This window comes from Choloepus didactylus, chromosome 18 (genome assembly GCF_015220235.1).
Source record: "Choloepus didactylus isolate mChoDid1 chromosome 18, mChoDid1.pri, whole genome shotgun sequence".
Classification (NCBI taxonomy): Eukaryota; Metazoa; Chordata; class Mammalia; order Pilosa; family Megalonychidae; genus Choloepus; species Choloepus didactylus.
The window spans coordinates 18,401,651-18,415,339 of record NC_051324.1 but is presented as its reverse complement, the minus strand read 5'-3'; the positions used below and the strand labels follow the sequence as shown (position 1 = coordinate 18,415,339).

Below are 13,689 nucleotides of genomic sequence, written 5' to 3'. Positions count from 1 at the left end.
AACTTAAAAGGCTAAAATCTAAAGAATAAATAAAATATATTGCAGCAATAATTTCTTTTAAATAAAAATCAGGTGTACAATGAATCAAATGATCAGGAAATCTCTCTATATTGAAATGTGTGGCTGTCCAGAAACAGTTTGAGGAAAATGTTACAGAAAATACAATGAATTCCATTTCACACACGACTAGGGGATGACTCACTTCAATTACACATGAAGACAATTACATGTTTATAAAGTATCCACAACATGTTCACCACATACAAATGGATACATTCATTGCTTCTCCTACCCCCAATAGCTTCTTTTGAATACTTTAGTCTTCATGTTCAGTGTTAATATACTTCAAAACTCAAAAGAATTCAAGAAATCAAGGTAATTGTAAAAATGGAACTAAACTAATAATCTTCAAGGACCTTATGTGACAGCCACTCTGTCCCATGCCCAGTGGTATAAAATGAAAGAACAGTGAACCCATGGAAACATCTCTGAATTATTTCTTTAGATCTAAAGTAGATAATTTTAATTGCATTTCTAGTGATGTCAATGTGAAATTCTGAGCCTTTAAGTAATGTAAACAATAAAAAATTATACCAAATTACACAAAACTTGTTTGAATCTTAAAAGCTGAAAAAATTTTAAACTACAGAAATCCACATTAAAAAATCACAATTTACATTATAAAGGTAAATTTCATCATTTAAAAAACTTGCAGCAGTGAGATGTCAAAGCAAATTATAAATATCCATTAATTGATCCATTTGGTTTCAAAAGATTTTCTATTAAGAGTTGAAGAATATAGTAGATACATGCATAAAATTCATAAGGGTTTATAATATTATTGCCAAATGCACTTTATCTTGAAGCAAGGCAACAGTACAAATTGGACACTATTAGAAAACCCAGTTTGGCAATACAGGTAAAATTGGAGAAAATTAAATAATAATAAATTCATATCCTCTAGTAAGTTGCTCAAATTAAATTCTAAGCCACAGAGCTGCAGAAGGCTTCCAACTCAGTGAATTGAAAAAAGGAATCTCATACAATTCTTTACTTTTACACACTTATATGGTTTGTGTGCATGTATTTTTAAAAATCAACAAAAAACTTGTCTTTGGAGTACAACTAACTGTATTCCCATGCACCTCAGACACATCTGTTGATTTGTGGTGAAATAACTCCAGTTGGTTTCTAGGGCCAATAGTTCAATACAGGTGTAACTGGTATGCCTGAGGTTGGCAAAAAAAAAAAAAAAAAAAAAAAAAACAACTGTAGTAAAGGCAATGTTATGAGTGGCAATTATCAGAAAACACAAATTATGAACAAAGATGGGAAATGTTAATGGTATTCTGCTCATATCACAAAAGGGTGAGAATCCGCAAGAATATTTTTCCCTTGTATTGAAGAAAACTGTGATTAAAAGTTCCCCCCACACAATTTTCAGAGCCAAAAGCATTTTAGAAGGTTTATAAGGCTACCATGGGTCTTCTAGATCTCCAGTACCCCCATCACTTTCTCTATGTGGTTTCAGTCTACTATAAACAGCTTCAGTGGCATTGTGCTTACCAGCAAGACCTCCACCAGGAGGCAAGTTTGGGATGTTTTCTGCAGATAAGATGTGCATGACATGGGCAAGATTAGGTATTCCTTCTTCACCAGACTTCTACATAATTACTTAAACCTGTGATTCCAAGTGCTTAACCAACTCTGAATCTTTTTTTACCACTTCATCTGAGATCTTTGGGGCACTTGAAAAGCAAACTAGTTCAATACTCCTGTTATCTTGACTTCCCATATCTAAACACATGTCCACTACCCAACTGTACACATTGTCTAGGTCAGCAGATACCTCAAGGCTAGATCTAACAAATTTAGAGGGCTTCTCATTACCCATGACATCCAAGATCCTATCACATGCCAAGATGATAAATTCATTCTCACCTGCTCTTAAAATTTCATAAACCACAGGCTCCAAAGAAACAAGTTGTTCTGTTGGATCCTTGCCATCAACACACTTGTAAACATAGTCCCCCAGAGCAGGAGACATTGCTAAGGAACCATTAACACTTTGTATCATTAAACTGCCTCCTGAATTTTAGATTCATTCTATGCCACTTTCAATGTATTATGTCCCCCAAAATGCCATGTTCTTTAATGCAATCTTGTGGGGGCAGAGGTATTACTATTGATTATGTTGGAATCTTTGGATTAGATTGTTTCCATGGAGATGTGACCAACCTAACTGTGGATAATACTTTTGATTAGATTATTTCCATGGAGGTGTGGCCCCACCCTTTCAGCTTGGGTCTTGATTAGTTTGCTGGAGTACTTTAAAAAGAGCCACACAGTCCTGGAGGCTGACTGCAACTGAGAGAGACATTTTGGAGACAGCTATTGAAAGTAGGCTTTTGCTACCCCAGAGTTTGCCTGAGAGAAACTTAAAGGACACCCCCAGAGGCCTAGAGAGAAACATCCTCAGAGAAAGCCATTTTGAAATGCAACCTGGGCACAAGCAGAGGCCAGCAACATGCCTTCCAACCTAACAGAGGTTTTCCAGATGCCACTGGCCTTCCTTCAGTGAAGTTATACTTCTGTTGATGCCTTAATTTGGACATTTTCATGGCCTTCAGACTGTAAGTTTGTAACCAAATAAGCTCCCTTTATAAAAGCCAATCCATTTCTAGTATTCTGCATAACAGGCAGCATTAGCAAATTGGAAGATGCTCCTTCTCCCTTGGATTGCAAGGTTTGTCATCCTGGTAGAAAAGCAGACTTGTCCATTCCTATATAGAAGAGCACATGAATCACCATAGCTGATAAAGTAAATATGTTTAGATGAAATCATAACTCCCACTGCAGTTGAACCACTGCTGTCCATCCCATTTCTGAGGTCTGAAAAGTTATGCATGTATTCATCAATTTTCAAAAAGCTGGTTCTGATACCATTTTTGATATTTTCCTCTGAAGGCTCAAGAGCAGATCCTGATTTTCCAGTTGCCCTATAGTCTTCATTATTAGTGATGTGTTCTAACAAATGTATTGAGAAGTAATTTGCCACTCAGGATCCAGCATGACCATCATAAAGTGCAAAAAATGACCAGTCTTCCAAGCCATGAGGCTGTGTGGGCATCTTCCAATTCCACTCTCCATCCTTGCATGCTGCTCAGGCCCTAATGTAAGCCACCCCCAGCACCATGAGCATTATGTTTCTCAGTTTTGGAATTATCCAAAAATGCACCCATATTTGGTAATGGATCCGGAGAGAGAGAGGGAAGTGAGAACTAGGCCCCTCATGCCACCGCTGCCACCTTCTCTCCACCTTTGTGCCACTGCCAATTCTATCACAGTCTCATCACTCTGGAGCATCTTCCAACCACCCAACCCTGAGAAATAGAGACTTCAACCATGCTGTCAGGAAATTGCCCCACAAATACTAGGGGGACCAATCCATCAGAGTGCCAGCAGCTTTTCTGCCATTAGCCATTAGTTACCCACCACTTTTGACTCTGGTGATCAGCTTTCTCACTCTTGGGGTCTACTAAATTCAGAGTGTGCCCATATACAGGTAACAAATCCCTGTTGGTCAGTTTGACTAAATGTCAGTCACCCCTGGACACTCATGTGTAGGATATGAGCAATTTCTTCATCAGAGGTGCCCATTATCTGGTACCTCAGCACCACCACCTAAAACAGCTGAGTTTTAGTCATTTAATATATCATCAAATTTTCATTTTCCATGTGCTATCACTTTATTAGGCTCATGGAAAAAATCGTATGTGATAAATACAGTTTATTCATCCATTTATGGTTGAGACTATAAAACATAGTCTCAATTCTCATTACAACCTAATGAAAAGCCAGAATCACACACTAATCTTCTTATCCATGAAAGGGAAATAAATCATTGGGATTCTTTGAGTGAAGGCTCCTGTGCAATGGATGCGTAAGTACAGGTACCAGCCCTGACAATTAGGATTCAGCCCACTGATCAAACTCATATTGGCCCAGAACCCAGGAGGCAACTGGTGTCTACACTGCAATTCAGAGATTGTAAATCACAGGAGCCATTTAGTTTATTTAGATCCCAGTAAAACCAGCCCAGTGAGTGTCCTCTCCATGTGTCTCAGTTTCAAAACAGACTTTTACCATCTCTTTGATAAGCTTTACTGCTTTTCCAAAACCTTAAGCAGTATGCTTTTCTGTTTGGTCTGTTTCTTCTCTTTGATTGTTTCTTTTGATGACTCATCTAACTCCATAGTGGCTTCCACTCCTGCTTTGACTCTCAGGTCTGTATACTTGATCTGTATTTCCCGTATTTTCACATTCAGTCATCATGCCAACATATATGAAGAAATGATGAAACCCCTTTTTCTGCATATTCAAACTAAGTAAGTTTTTCTGAGGAGGTTCCATATATTATATATAATGTTATCACCTCAGGAAAAATTAATGTGAAATATTGTTCATTATATGCACCAAGGATATTTTAAAAATTGTTTTTTATTAAAGAAGTTGTAGCTTTACAGAATTATCATTCAGAAACTATAGAGTTGACCAAGAGGTTAGCACTCACTGTTTGTTGATTTGAATCCAGGTGTATTTCATAGTTTCCCCACATGTGGGATGCTCACAGGCATTCATCCAGTTTATTCCTCAACTCTACATCTGATCTTGTTGATTCTTCATTTAAAAGAAATCTTATAAAAGTTAACATGTATATTTATTAACTCAGTGCTTTAGCTTAGACAATCATCATTTTTGGTCAATGTACTGTAATGCCCTCTTAACTGCTTTACTACAGACTCCCTCTTTGTTGATGGGTCTTGCAACATCAGTGCATATTATTTGCAGCAGACACTTCTACCTGCTCATGCAGGTTGTTCTTTTCTTCCTGGACACTCAGTTACACTGCAATTCCCAGGCACCCTTGCAAAGAAGTGTAGGCATATGTTCTAGTTCTGTCTGTCCATTGATATGCTCCTATTCTGGGAAACTCCATACTCTCTTTCCCCTTCTTTCTGCTGGATACAAATGGCAGGGATGCTGAATAGGATGGTGGAGACATGTGGTGGAATGTAACTGTGTTCCTCTTTCTCCACATCTTGGAGTGCCACACCTACTATGAAGAACACCTCTTGGGGCTTTTACAGAGGAGAGAAATAAACCCTTTTATTTCTCTTTTTAATTGTTGTTTTTACTTTTATTTATTTTATGACTTTTGTTTATTTTTAAATATTTAAAAACAACACTCTTGTTTGCATACTTTTTATCATGTAAACATTGGAAAAGAAAATTTAAAATGGATAAAATTGCACAAATATGATTGTATGCAAAAATACCCAAGGGTATCTGTAGCTAAAGTAACAGGTTGAAGCAAAATTAGGGGATATAAATTAACATGAAATAAATCAATACTGTACCTTTATTAAGAAATGTTAGAAAATGTAATTTTAAGAAAGATCATCATTCATAATACTATGATAATTTTATTGAATTAAAAATAAATCCCACAACAGGTCTAAGACCAGTAACCAAAAATTACACAATTTTAGTAATGATTAAAAAAAAACTATATAAATGAGAGATATGCAATAGTAATGATTAGAAAGATCAATGTGGCAAAATGTCAATTCTCCTCTAAATCAATCCATGAATTTTTTGCAATCCCAAACAAAACCACATGTTTCTTATCAATGTGGAATGAAAACAACTGATACTAAAGATTAGTGTAGGAGAATAAAGAGCCAAGAAGAACACATACAATTTGAGGAGAAAGAATAAGGAGGGTAGAGTTGTCCTCTCAGTTATTGGAGTGTTTTCCTAGGGCTTTAGCTGTGATAATTCTAACTGTGGAGTAAGACAGCCCTAGGGACTTCCAACTTTCCCATGTAACAGACTAGAGAGCCCACCACAGACCAGTAGAAGTCAGTATATGATGTGCTTTGATTTTAAAACAGGCAGGGATAGGATGGACTAAGCAGTAAAATGTGATGGGACTACTGGGCACCCATAGATAAACAAATACAGAAAATAATTTCTAACTCTTAATTGTGAAAAGAAAAGTTTCAACAATTTTAAAGGAAAACATATTTATGGTACCAGGGTAAGGAATTGATTTCTTAACCTCAATGCAAATGCACAAATCATAATAGAAAATACTGTAGTATTTAATTACCTTAAAATAAAAATAAAAAAACAGCTGTATGAAAAAGATAAAATGAAGAAGTATAAAGACAAGGAATGGACTGCAAGAGACTTGCTACATATAATCCAATAAAAGATTTATATTTGGAATACATTATGTCTTATACAATAATAAGGAAAAGACCAAAACCAAGTAGGAACAATTGAGCAAAGACTTAAGAGGCAAGTGACAGAAGAAACTGTTATGGCCAGTAATTTAAATTACAAATGTTAAATTTCATTAGACATGAGAGAAATGCAAATTAAAACAAATTTAATTTATCTTCCTTCATCTTGGAACACATGTAAATGTCTGAGTATTTCTAGTGTAAGGAAGAAAGTGGAAAAATGGAAAATTACGTGCCCTACCAATGGGATTCTAAATTAGTAGAACCAGTTTGAAAACAATTAGGCAATCTTTCATTAAGTTGAAAATCCATACACCTTTGACCCAGAAATTTCACTTCTAGATTTGACCCTAGAGAAACTCTAGAACATGTTAGGTGTATTTCACAAAGATGAGTAATGTCATAAAGAATTCTTATAAAGTGTCTAACAAGTAAGGGATGGATAAATGAATTGTGTCATTTACTTATAAATGAGTTCTGGACAGGGTTCAAATGAATGAATGCACATGGATATATATATATATATATATATATATATATATATATATACACACACATATATATATATATATATATATATAATATGATAGAAATGAAGCAAGTTGCAGGAAGATAAACACAGTATCACTTAATATATGTAAATGCTAATATTTAATGTAATGCACACATATGTAGTAAAAGTATAATTCTTGAATGGGAGTATACTACTAAGTTCAGGATAGCAGTTATCTCAGGATTGAAAGGGGTAAAATAAGATGTGGATAGGAACAAATAAAAGTGGATGGATCTCAACTAGATCTTTAGTATTTATATTAAAAATCTTTTGGTACAAACATGACAAAATGTCACCTTTCTTAAATTTAGACAATGAGTTCTTGTTATGTTATTCTCTTTTTCTTTCTGGTGTTTTAGCAATATCATTAAAAGAACTTTAATTGAACATAAAGGTTTCACAGGTTTGGGGGATAACTGAGTCCAGAGTGTGGCCTTGAGCTGGGAAACTCAATCATGTTACTTTGAGGAAAGGAGACAGAGGGTGCTTGTAAACAGGTTAGAATAAATGGGAGTTTATTTACACAGGGAAGAGAGATTCAGGGGGCATTATATCAGGTGAAGAGGAAAGGATTCAATGGAAGAGAAATTCAGATTAGAGAAAGCAAGTTAATAAGTAGATGGAAGTAGGGGTAGAACTTAATCTTTTGTTACCATTATTTAGTTGTCTAGGCCACTCTTCCCAGCTTATTATTTTGAGTGTCCCCTCTCTTTAACCCAGTGATGATCTCCAGCATTTCAACATCTTGTTTACAACTCAGGTAGTTAGCCCAGTTCTGGCAGTTTTCTCTCTTTCCATCTGGTCATCCATCTTCCAACATAACCTCAACACAAGACAATCTATGCATACTTTCATTTCCCTGTTCCTGGGTAGCAGAGGGTTGTCAGAAAAATCACACAAACTTGGGGCTGAATTCATGATCCTCAGTTCTGTTTGTCTCCAGAAATTTCTTCTGCAATCCTACTTCTCCCCATTATCCATTGCCACGCATTGAAAGATTTGCCTCTCACATGAAACTCCCCACAGCCCTCTACAAGGAAGCTCTCCCAGGATCCTGGGTGTCCCTTCCCTCAAAACTGAGAAGAATTACTCCAGTGAGGGAATATTTCCTTTACATTCTCCTCTGCACATAGTTTCCACAACCTCCTTCCTTCAGAAGAAAAGTGCATATCTACCCAATATACTCTCATTCTCTTTCCCTCTGTTTCTTCTGCAATTTTGCCCCATCAATTCCCAGTGGCTGCCTTTTCTCTTTCTCCAATATCTTCCTCAACTCCTTTGCCTTCCCATTAACTGATCAACATATTATAGCCTGTCAATCATTAAATGAGTCTTCCCTAGTCTTGTAACCCTTTTTAACTAGCACCCTACATCTTAGTTCTGTCCTTCCTTTTTCAGGCAGACTTCTTAGAGATGTCTGCTATTGCCATAATCATAGTTATAAAATGCAAATTGGATTTTGTTTATCTCTTAAAATCACTCCTTGTCTGCCAATCAGATAATAATTGAAGTGCAAATTCATTATCGTGGAGAAAAATTCAAGGACAATGAAGTTCAGACAGTGGAGGGTACATTTAGGCAAAAATGAGCTATGTATTGTTATCAACAGTGGAAGTGTCAGGCAAGGGAGCAGGCAGAAAACAGCCTGGAAAAGAATTTCAGCTGTATATTTTGGAGAGTTTTGAACCACAGCAAGAAGTCTGTGCATGTTTCATTAGGTACTAAGAATTAATATAGTGGATGTGAGATGCACAAATGATTTCTGATAATGGAGAGATAAACATTTGTTTATTATAAACCCACATATTGGAACATATAAAATAAATTCCTTATGAGTGTGGCAACCTTTGGAATGACAATCTGGTGCACAAACTGATTAATAAAAAAAAAACAGCAAAAGATTGTAAGAAAAAGCACCACCATAAAAGATGTGTTAGTATAATCAGTGTGGGAAGTAAAAACACAGAAAGGGACTCAGATAAGGGGGTTTCCGAGCACAGGCATGTGGAGTGGAGATCCATAGGGTTCATGTCAGGGCTTGCCATGCGCAAGGATGATTTCAGCTGAGACTGTTCAGAAGAGGTAAAATACTCTTAGGCTTCCAGGGAGAGAAGCAGGGGGCACAGCCACATGATGGAGAGGCAGAGTGAGAGCCTTGTTTGAATGTCACTTAGGAAATGCTAATAGTTACACCACTGCCTCCTATACTAAATTTAATTATTGGATGAGTCTCCAAAATTTTCTAGCAGACTAAGCACACAGTGTATATTTGAGCTTTTGTTAACTTGTATTTTCCTCTCAGTAAGTTCCAGGTCAGGCTTTTGGGTCCTTTTGTTACCTGCTCTACTTCAGAGCAGCTTCCATTTCCCAGATGTTTCTGTTTGCTAAAGTTCTCAAAGTGCATCATAAAAGATATAGGTTGGCTTTTACAATGGGGATTTGTTAACTTACAAGCTTAGAGTTCTGAATTCATGAAAATGTCCAAATCCAGGTGTCATCAGACAATACACAGCCTCCTCTGTCAGATGGCAAGGAACATGGCATCAGTTGATCTCTCCCTTCTCTTCCAGCTTTCATTACTTCCAGCTTCTGACTTCAGTAGTTTCCTCTCCATTTTCTGTAGCTTTCTACCTCAGCTTCTGTGTGTGTCCTTCTCTCTCAACTTGTCTGTGTTTCTCTCTCTGTTTTTCATTCTGTTAGGAAGGTTCCCAGTAAGAGGATTAAGACCCCCATCCCCCATGATGAGGTAGGTCACATCTTAAATGAAGACCCTATTCTGCAAAGATCCTACCTGCAATGGGTCCACACACACAGGAATGGATCATCTCTAAGAACATGCTCTTTTCTGGGGTCCATAAAACATCCAAACTATCACACCAGGACAGCTCTGTTCAGACATGGAAATGGTGACAGCCCATAAAAAATGATTTCTTCCTAGTAAACAGATATTTTATTACTCAGAATATGTTACTACTCTTGTGTTTATTTATTGCATACAAATTAGATGTAAGGAATCATGTGAGGGTATAGAAGAGAACTATGATTAAAATGATGCTTTAACTCTAAATATTTTCAAATATATTCCATGTACAGTGACTATAGTGTTCACTAGCTTCTCATGGTAATCTCTGAGACCCCTACACAAAAGGACAAAAATTCTGAATGGTGATAGATGATACATTTACTTGTTTGCAAATTGTAGGCCTGGTTATATTCCTTGTTATTTGGGACATTTTATAAAAAGAAATAACTTATGAAATATATTTCCATATTAAGAGAAAGGTAGAACACTTTAGTTACTTGGATGAAAAATTTATACTTGAAAGCAATTTTTAAAAGGGAATAGAGAATTTTGTAGAAATTATCTTTATTATTAAATTATTATTATTTATTATTAAATAAAGAAGCACTATACTCAGAGACACAGAAGAAAATGAAAAGAACCTGGAAATGGCATAGAGCAATGAATATATAGCACAAAAAAGAATAAGCTGGCATTTTAGGTAGAATTGACATTTCAGAAAATAAATTAGTAATGTAGTAGATGGAATTCAGAAGTCTTTCCAGAAGGAATATTCAAAGGGCAAAAAGTTTAAAACAAAGGAAAAGTCATATTAGAGAAAATGAGGGTCTAACATAAGAGTAATAGTAGTTCCACATAAAGTAATCAGAATAGAACTAAAGCAAAAATTTAAGTTAAATCAGAATATAATATGATAGAGAATCAGAATCCTGAGATTGTAAATTAAAGGCGTAACCAACTGTGGAGTATATTAATGAAAATATCCATAGTGGTATCCTGGTGGTATTTGGAATAAAAATTTCAGACTGAGACTAACATTATCTCAAGAAAAAGAGAAGTTCACATGACTTCAACAATTCATCCTACAAAACACTAAAATTTACAAAACAATGAAGAATTATCATAGAATTAAGAGACAAATTTCTCAACTCAAAATTCTGTCCCCAGCTAGATCATTCATGTTATAAATATGTTTACAAAATTAAATGAAAAATTATGTCTTAAAAATAATGCTTTATTGCAATTATAAAAATTGTAAATAATCTGTATTTCAAATCTTGGAATGAGTTAGTATGTGAATTTGAAGACTGGGAAAGAATGTGCTTTTTTTTTAATGGACTTTTTATTATATCTTAATATTCCTAGAAAGTGCCTTTTTTGTGGTTTATAATGTTTTAAAGATGGTATCTACAATACTATTTGAGATTTACATTTTGAAAACCTAAATTTACATTACTAGATTCAGCCAAATTTACATACCATGAAGGTCATCCAGAAAAAGTGATTTCTCTGCTGCTCAGAGTGATTGGCCTCAGTTACAAAGGGAAATGCGTGTTCTGCACAGGGGTCTGGATCTCCAGAGATTCTCTGGAGTGATCTTATTATTTCCATGTTCAAATGTAAAGATTAATAGATTCTTCCACATCCAAAATTAAAAAGCTTACCATTGAGGACCCCAGATCCTCAGGAATGAAAGTTTGAGTCACTTCAGTGATTCTGGTGTCACCACCTTTTCCCCTTTGGTCCCCAGTCTTAGTGGAAATGACTTCTTCCTGATACTATAAACTCTGGGTTACCTCAGCATCTTGTTTTTTTCTCTTTCAATCTTTCAGTGCCTGTGTGTCCAATTCCCTGTATTAGATCTTCTTTTTTAAAAATATTTGGTGGGATTTCTGTTTCCTGACTGGACTGACATACAAGTTATTTAATATTTTTAATATTTAGCTGATCCTGGGGCATTGCTACATGCAGTAAATTAGATTAAATTATACTGTTAAAAAGTACTTCAGGAGTATGTGTTAGGCAAAATCAAAGGAAGACAGCTAAGGCAAACGATGATTGAGTTGACATAGAGGAGCAATGCTTTTGTTTGCAGTTAGGGTATAAACATACTCATAAATTCTTTTTATTATAGAAAGTATACTAGGTGAGGACAACTCTCCGTTTCTAACACTTCAGTACAGAGAGGAATGATGTGAGATTGATTCTGAAGTTAAGAGATATTGAATTTTCCAAAGATGCTATATTTCCTCAGCTCTTCTTTTTTACTAACCTCTCTAGTACTTATTATTTCACTACAGGAAATATATTATTTGGCCTTCTTGTATTCATCCACACAGCATAGTTAATCTCTTTTAATTATTTAGGCATAAACTGCAGGATTCATTTACTTGTTTATCAAAAAATTATGGAATAACTATTGTATGCCAGCACTGTTTTAAGTGTACCTCAGTAAACAAAACAGACCTCAACTTCATATTCTCTTGAGGAAAGCCAGGCAACAGATAGATTAACATAACATTTTTTTTGGCCAATCTTAAACATGCTTGCATGAAATGCCTTTATTCCATCCATCCCTTTGTGATCCACTCCACTCACATAGAATCATATTCATTTTCAATAATCCTTTTGCTTAAAAAGGTGATAATTGTGATTGTTCTCATTCTTGGTGTTTAGGGTCTCAGAAAACATTAAAACTAAATACAGAGAACCTAAGATGGCAGCTAGATGAAACAGGGCAAAAAACCCCTCTGTGAAAAATACTAGATAAAAACCAGAAAGTGACCCAGAACACCACTTCCAGCAATGCACCAGCCAGACATGGTCTGCTAAATCCACAGGGAACATGCATTTGGTGAAACCAGGATTCTGCATTCTGAAATGAGTGAGTGATTTGGCTGAAACTCCTGTGGCCTTGTTGTGGTATGGGGAAATGGTGGGCTGGTGTTTGGAGATGGACTAGTTCTTTTTAAAAAAAAGCCCGGGAGTGGCTGCAGATATGACAGGGAGAGCAACGCAGTGAAGCACAGCAGGAGTGGGCTGGGCTAATGCATCAGTGTTTGGCCTGGAGGATACCCCTTCCCACACCCACTGCTGATTGTCTCAAGATCAGAGGAGCAGAGGGGAGCCAAAAGGAGAAAAAAAAAATACATTCCTTGCAGCCATTTCCCCAGCGGGTGGGGGACATTCCTGCCTGGGACCAGACCAACAGCCCAGAGCCGCACCAAGAAACCCAGTGTGATGGGGAATCTTTCCTGCATCACTACACACAAGTACATGGACAGTGGCCTTTAATACACCCATGGCTGATTGTCCCAGAGCTGGGAGGGTGGAGTTGTGCATAAAGGGGGAAGTTAATGCATCCCATTCAACTATCTTTGAAGCAGGTTGGGAGCACCCCTGCATGGCCCAGTGACCCAGGGCTTCCCTGGTGGGCTGGCATGCACAAGTGATGTGGCATGGCCCTCCCTCAGCAGAGGTCCTGGAAGAACACAGCTGGGAAGGGGGAACCACTCGGAAATCCCAGGGACCCTACACAAATACCAAGGACTTGTGCGCCAGTGGCAGAGACAATCAGTGGAAAGACTGAAATGAAGGATTAGGCTCTTGCAACATCCCCAAATCTCTGGGAACACCTGAGAGGTTTGATTATTAAAGCTGTCCTGCCTGTTTAACCACCCAGACACATGCCCCACATTCAGGGTGGAGAGCAACAGCAACACACCCAAACTTGGTGCACCAATTGGACCCCACAAGAATCAGACCCCCACACACCACAAAGACAAAGTGGGGGAGAACAGACTTGAGAGGAATAGGTGGCTCACAGACACCATCTGCTGGTTAGTTAAAAGTGTACACCACCAAGCTGCAGTTCTGTCAAATTAGGGATCAAGTAAAGCAAATGCCAAGAGGCCAAAAACAACAGAAAATCTTAAAGCATATGATAAAACCAGATGATATGGAGAACCCAAACCAAAACACCCAAATCAACAGATCAGAAGATACACAGTATTTGGCACAAT

At 36.8% G+C, this 13,689-nt stretch overlaps 1 pseudogene; it reads right to left on the bottom strand.

Moving 5' to 3' along the window:
• Nucleotides 1–1,474: 1,474 nt before the first annotated feature.
• Nucleotides 1,475–3,242, bottom strand: LOC119514149 (annotated as a pseudogene).
• Between the last annotated feature and the right edge of the window lie 10,447 nt (nt 3,243–13,689).